Genomic DNA, 6,078 nt, shown 5'->3' on the forward strand with positions numbered 1-6,078 from the left:
GGCCCACCCAAGCAAAGCCGCACGCGCTTGGTCTTCTGGAGCAAAAATGCAGACCAACCTGTAGCAGGCGTGTTTGCTAACCAGAGTCACTGGCTGGCTGTTTACTCCAGCCAGAACTCCGGCATATGCAAACCCCGAAGGTGGAATGAGAAAGGGACATAAAAAGCAATTGCTGACGAGATCGGCTTTGCCACAAACAGGTGCAACAGTCTGCCTGGGGAAGGAGGATTTGTCCCACATAAGCCTATTTTCAAGCTGCTAAAATGCAATCACATGTCCTGTGGGAGTTCTTATGCACTCATAACCATCTTGCTTTTCATCATTTTTCTCCCCAGTCTATTTACCTCTAAAGAAGTCCAATCTGGTATGTAACAGCTCTGAGGGTGCGCTGAAAATCCAAACTGATCAACTCAAAAGTCAAAAAAACAAGAGCTAGCTAGACAGCGTGATCTGGGAGGCTGAGTAGGAGTCCCACACTAACCTGCCGGCTGTGCGGCTCCGAGCAATCCTCCTCCGCTTGTCTGCTCCCCTCCAAGAATGGGGAAAATACCACCCAACCGATTCTTACGTAGACAAATGCACCAGACACACAAAACGCCTGAAATACTAAAAATGAGCGCGATTGCCACGTCATGAACGGAGCAAGGGTTTGGGACTGGGGTTGTTCGAGAGCCTGAGTGGTGAGCCATCGGGAGCAGCCTGGTGTAGCTACGTATTTCTGGTGACAACGTATTTGTGGGATTGGACCGCATGCAGAACCCACCCCGTAAAGCCCCCAGAGGACAGCTTGGGCACACTGCTAACAGCTCCTGTAGGAAATACAGCCCCTCAGAGGAGTTCAGCACCTTCCATTTACTTTGTGTTTTTTTTTTTTGTTGTTGTTTTTAAGGTTCCCAGACAACTTCAGAGGTCAACAGAAAGACAGAAATCAACTACTACAGTATCATCACCTGAACAAAAAGCAGGGAATAAAGACAGTCTCCATGGTTTCCCGAAACCACAAAGCACTGACACACTTGCAGCATCTTAGCAACAAGCTTCAACCCAAGCAAAATGAAAATTATGTTATTTTAAACCTTGTGAGCTTATTTATTATTGTCCTGGAGTTTCCTAACAGCTGGGCAGCAGCTTTGAGACTTGATCAAGGATGTGTAAGTACCAGCCTTACCTTTACTACCTCTTTCTCTTTGTATAAACCCCAATAATGGAAGAACAGCGTCTGTAAGGAAAGAGGCAGCTGCTCCTTTCCTTGCTATGGCAGAAACCCTCCTCTGAGAAGAGCAGGGGCTGCTCCCCAGTTCATTCCTACTCAAACATACGTGCACACACATGCAAACATGGTCAGCAGCTGTACTGCCCGGGGAGGAGGCAACGGAAGAGGAAGGGAAGAGACCGCTGTATGGAAAATCTTCTGCTAAAAAAAAAGTTTCCTAACTTGTACACATACACTGACCATTTCTAACTGTTCTAGGCAAATAACGGCCACGAACCCGTACGCGCAGCAGCGTTCTTGGCAGATGCAGCAGCTGCCATCCATCGATCCAGACCGAGATGGCTGGAGCCCTGTTTGCTGCTGCTGCAGGAGGAGGCTCATCCGAGAGCTAACGCTTCAGGAGAGGAACAGTGAGAAAAAAGTAACAAAAGGGGCTGGTTTGGGCTTTAGGGTTGCCTAGATTTGATTTATGGTGGAATCCAGGTTTTAAGAAAACATCAGAAACACCAATAGCTCGGCATGGAAATCTTTTAGTCTGACCAGTGGAAAAAGACCACAAAGATCCTTCCTACATGCTAAAAATCAGATGGTCAGATAGGAGGCTTAGGTATTGTCTTCATATGTGGACCCAAGCAAGAAAAATCTCTCCTAGATCCCTTTGGAAGGGCAGACAACACAGGCCATTTTTAGAACCAAGACAACAGATTTCCTTTTTGAATGGCATCTTGGACCACATCCACAGACCTTGGCAAGCGACTGAAGTCCCTGGCTGTGCTGCCCGCGGAGGCACCGCTGCCAAGCGTGCACACAAAATTGTTCCCGAGAGGTTGTGAAGGAGAATGTCACGCGTCGCCTTCACCGGGCAACAGATTCGGCTCCCTGCGTTGGGTTTCGACGTGCAAAAGAGCAGACGCGCAGCTATACTGGGACCCTAACCACTTGTGTGGTGCAGGCCTGGTTCAGCAGCAGAACACGAGGAATTCTCTGAGAGTAACACAATATTTCTTTCAGCCAAAGGTTTTGAGCTTTCTCCATAGCACACGCTGTATAAACCACATCTCGTATCGCACGCAACCGCATTAGAAAAATACTGTACGCCCTCAAAATGTCACACTTATTTAAGATGAAACTGAGCAAGATTAAAGCCTGTTCAAGACTGGGATTATTCTTCAATTTTTCCAGTAGGACGTGAGGTGACTTAGAAGTGACAGGAAAGCTCTCAAGGAAAACTGAGCTCTGCCAGAAATAACTTTGGTTTCCTGACCAGACGACGCGAGCAAAGAAAGGCAAGAGAAAAGATTTCACCTTTGGAGGTCCCTGCGCTAAACGTAGGATGGGAAAAACCATCGTTAGAAACTAGAGGATGCATCAGTGCCACGCACGCAGCATTACAGGGCTTGCTTTTTCCTGGTGTTTAATTTCGGGAGCTGGTGGGCTGCGGTGCTACCCCAGCAGACTCGCACAACTGCTCTGCTTGTAGTGCTCAGTGCACATCTCCTACCTGGGGCTGTTTGCTCTTTTCCATTGAAACGGAGCATCAGGGAATTCATGGAAGCGTTGCACAACCTCAGCTTTGGCTCTTAAAGGAAGTAGGGTTTTCATGCGTTTTATTAAAGTGCCAATGCGTAATGTAGAACCAAAGAAAAAAAAGGACACAAAATCCCATTTCCCCCCACCAAACCACAGCCTGAAGGGATGCAAGCAGAAGCCATTGTTGGCAGCGAAGTTCAGAATAGTAAAGCTCATATTTTATGCCATAGGAAGCAGAAACTTTGTTCAGTGGGAAACAAAAGATGTCAGGAATAAGCAGAGCTTGTACGGCCTGCAGCAGTGACGCCTCGTGGCGGCCGGTCCCCTGGGACAGCCACCCCCAGGAGAGGAGCCGCCCCTGGCAGAGGCACGAGGCTTTCTGCCAGCCAGAGAGCTCCCCGTGCTTCAGAAAGTCCAAGGGAGCACTTTTCTTAATTCTTAGCAAAACCAAATCCAAACCACCCGGAGACAAACCAGCCTCCTGCAGCAGCTCACCTCGGGCCAGTTCTAGGGGAATTGCAGTTACATTTTGTCGGTGGGAGGAAGAGCATGATCCTGCCTGATGTCAGGGGTTTGGTCTTTGCTCAGACTAACCAGGGCAAGAAAGTCATTACTGGGAGGCAGCTTGTCCACAGCTTCATTTGTTAGCTCCTCAAAAATCAACAGTACGGCCTCATACCTCTGTTTTCAACACCAGGTTACCTTTACCAGGGCAGGAACAGTTTTGGGGTTGCTGTTGTTAATTCTTCCTTCCTATCAGCCGAAACGAATAGACTTTTTACTGAGCCTCCTGTTGTTGGTTTGTGCTTGGTAGTTTGGCTGCAGCACTCCCCAAATGTCAACGCTTCCCTGGGGAAAAGAGAAAGAATTGAGAAAGTTGCAGGAACATGTGCAGATGTCGAGGGACTTGCATCTTTCACCCATTTCAATGTGCACAGATACGACGGATCGGGCTACACAACTGCGAAGCCACGGTCCTGAGGACTTCGGCCTCAGCACCTCTGGAGTCATTCTCGTTTTACAGGAGGTGAACCCGGCACAGAGCCCTTACCTGGGTTCCTCAGGGTGCAGCACCTTTGAGTTGCGCTCAGTCTCCCAACACCTGGACGAGTTTGAAGGCATTTTTGCTTTTGAAAACTGAAGCCACAGACCTGTGAAATGAGGAGAGGCCTCTGCCTAAGCCCCACGCGCAACCAGAGGGTTATAAGTCATTTACAGGCAAACTGAAAATAAATAACTCTCATGTGATGGTTTAAAAGTAAAAGCTCCTAGAAATGCTGATTTCCACCCCCTCCTACGCGCAGGCAGCCACACGAGGTGCTTTTGTGCCCTGACTGCTCACTTGCACGACAGACTTTGTGTTCCCGTGGCTACTTTAGGGGGAAAAAAAAGACCAACCAGCAGGGAAGGATCCCTGTCTGACAGCTGACGAGGGCTCCCAACCTCCCGGGGTTCACACCTCACATGTACCCGACAGGCTCTGTCAGCCACCGCCGTGGCTCACAACCGCCCCCTGCGACCGTTTCCCCGTAAAAGCCGGCATTAACTTCATTTCGCACCCACAAGAGCACCCGGGTATTGAGGAGGGCAGCAGGTGCCCGGATGAACACGTGGCAACCGGCACGCGTGGTGTAGCAAAAGGTGAAAGTCTTCACAAGTGCCATTAAGAACCAGAAACAGCTTCGTCGTGCATTTGCTTCCCCCCCCCAAAACGCCCGCAGACTGCCCCACCCCAGCGAAACACAGGAGATGTGTGTGTGTGTGTGTGGGGGGGAAATGTTTTTTTCCTGGATCCGGACACCACTGCGAGCCACAGGAAGCACCATCCAAAGACTTATTACAGACCTGCTCCACGGACCAGGGCAAAACCAGGCGGTGCCCATCGATTCCCTGAAAGCTGCCTGCTGCTCCCCCCGAGGCCTCGCTGGGCGGCTGGGACACAGACGCCTTCCGGGAGCTTTCACAGAGCTGGAGAGTGGCAGGAGCCTGGATTTTGTCTGCCTGAGATGGAGTTAATCTTCCCCCCAGCAGCCCTCACCCTGCCGTGCATGCACCCGCTACGCCTCCCGACACGCTGCTTCCCCTGAAGCAGCCGGGCATCGCCTGCTCATGGGAAATGCAGAATAAAACATTCTGATTTCCTCTGCTTTCGCTTTATTAAACTGTCCTTACCTGTACGCACCAAATCATTCGCTATGTTCTCTCCCCCCTGCCCGGCTGAGGAGGGGGAGCGATAGAGCCGCGCGGCTCTGCGCCGGCAGGCAGCTTTTCGGGGAGTTTCCAGGTAAATCTGCATAAATGGTCAGTCAAATTATCAACAAGACAAGTTGAGAAGGGGAAAAAAACAGAACCAAAAGGAACCAGGGCACCTTTCTGCATGCAGGCGCTCTCCCCTTAGCGAGTGCGTTCCTGGGAACCGGCTCTGCTCCGTGGGAAGAGCCAGAACCGCCTCCTCGTTCCAACTCACCACATTTCAGCTTAAATCTGGTGGTGGATTCACAACGCTGCCGAGCACGACCTCCTCCCTCAGCAAGGGAAGGAGGTTTTTCCTCCTGGGGGTGTGCAGCTTTTTGGGCTCGTTTTAAAAATCCTGTGGCAGTCAAGCATCAAGAGCTGAAGGCATTCTGGCACACAGACATTACCACACCGACACAGGGCAGTCCGAATAACGGAGCTGTAAACACCACTCCATCTGCTTTGGGAGTGCACTGTCTAGAAAGTCTTATTTAAATACAGAGAATAGGAAAAGCTAAAGCCATCATAAACCTATAGCCCGGTTTCATTAAGTGCTCCTGGATTTTAATTCAACTGCTGGAGTATCAGAAGATCCTTGGTGAAAAGGCAACCGCGTTTGCAACTCAATATGAAGACTGTCAAACACAAAACGAAGGGGCCAGCTACCCTGAAAGCACCCCCAAAGCCGTATGATCAGACGTTTATGGAAACCAAATCATCTTCCTCAAGGAAAATTAAATCAGCCTGGTACAGCTTCTTCCAGGAATGGAATCGGAAGTTCCTCAACTGCTGTTTGTTCTGGTTTGGAAGTGAACTGGCTAAACCGGGCGCAGGCGGGCTGTGCGACCCCCAGCCTGTCCCCCCCCCCCCCCGGTGTGGGGCGAGGAGGTGGGAGCTGCGCCGGGACAAAGGGAACCTTGGCCCGACAGAGCCGAGGGAACGACGAGCGCAGACCCGCCCCAGAGCTGCCCCCAGATCAACTGGACTCGCAGCCTTGCTCAGCGCTCACGGGTGGACTCAGCCGCTTCCACAGAGGTTACGGTAAGGCGGGGGGGGAAGGGGGAGCAAGAGGGCAGGCAGCGAAAGCAAAGTTTTAACCA

The sequence above is a fragment of the Tyto alba genome, unplaced genomic scaffold (genome assembly GCF_018691265.1).
Source record: "Tyto alba isolate M040663 unplaced genomic scaffold, T.alba_DEE_v4.0 Super-Scaffold_19, whole genome shotgun sequence".
NCBI lineage: Eukaryota > Metazoa > Chordata > Aves > Strigiformes > Tytonidae > Tyto > Tyto alba.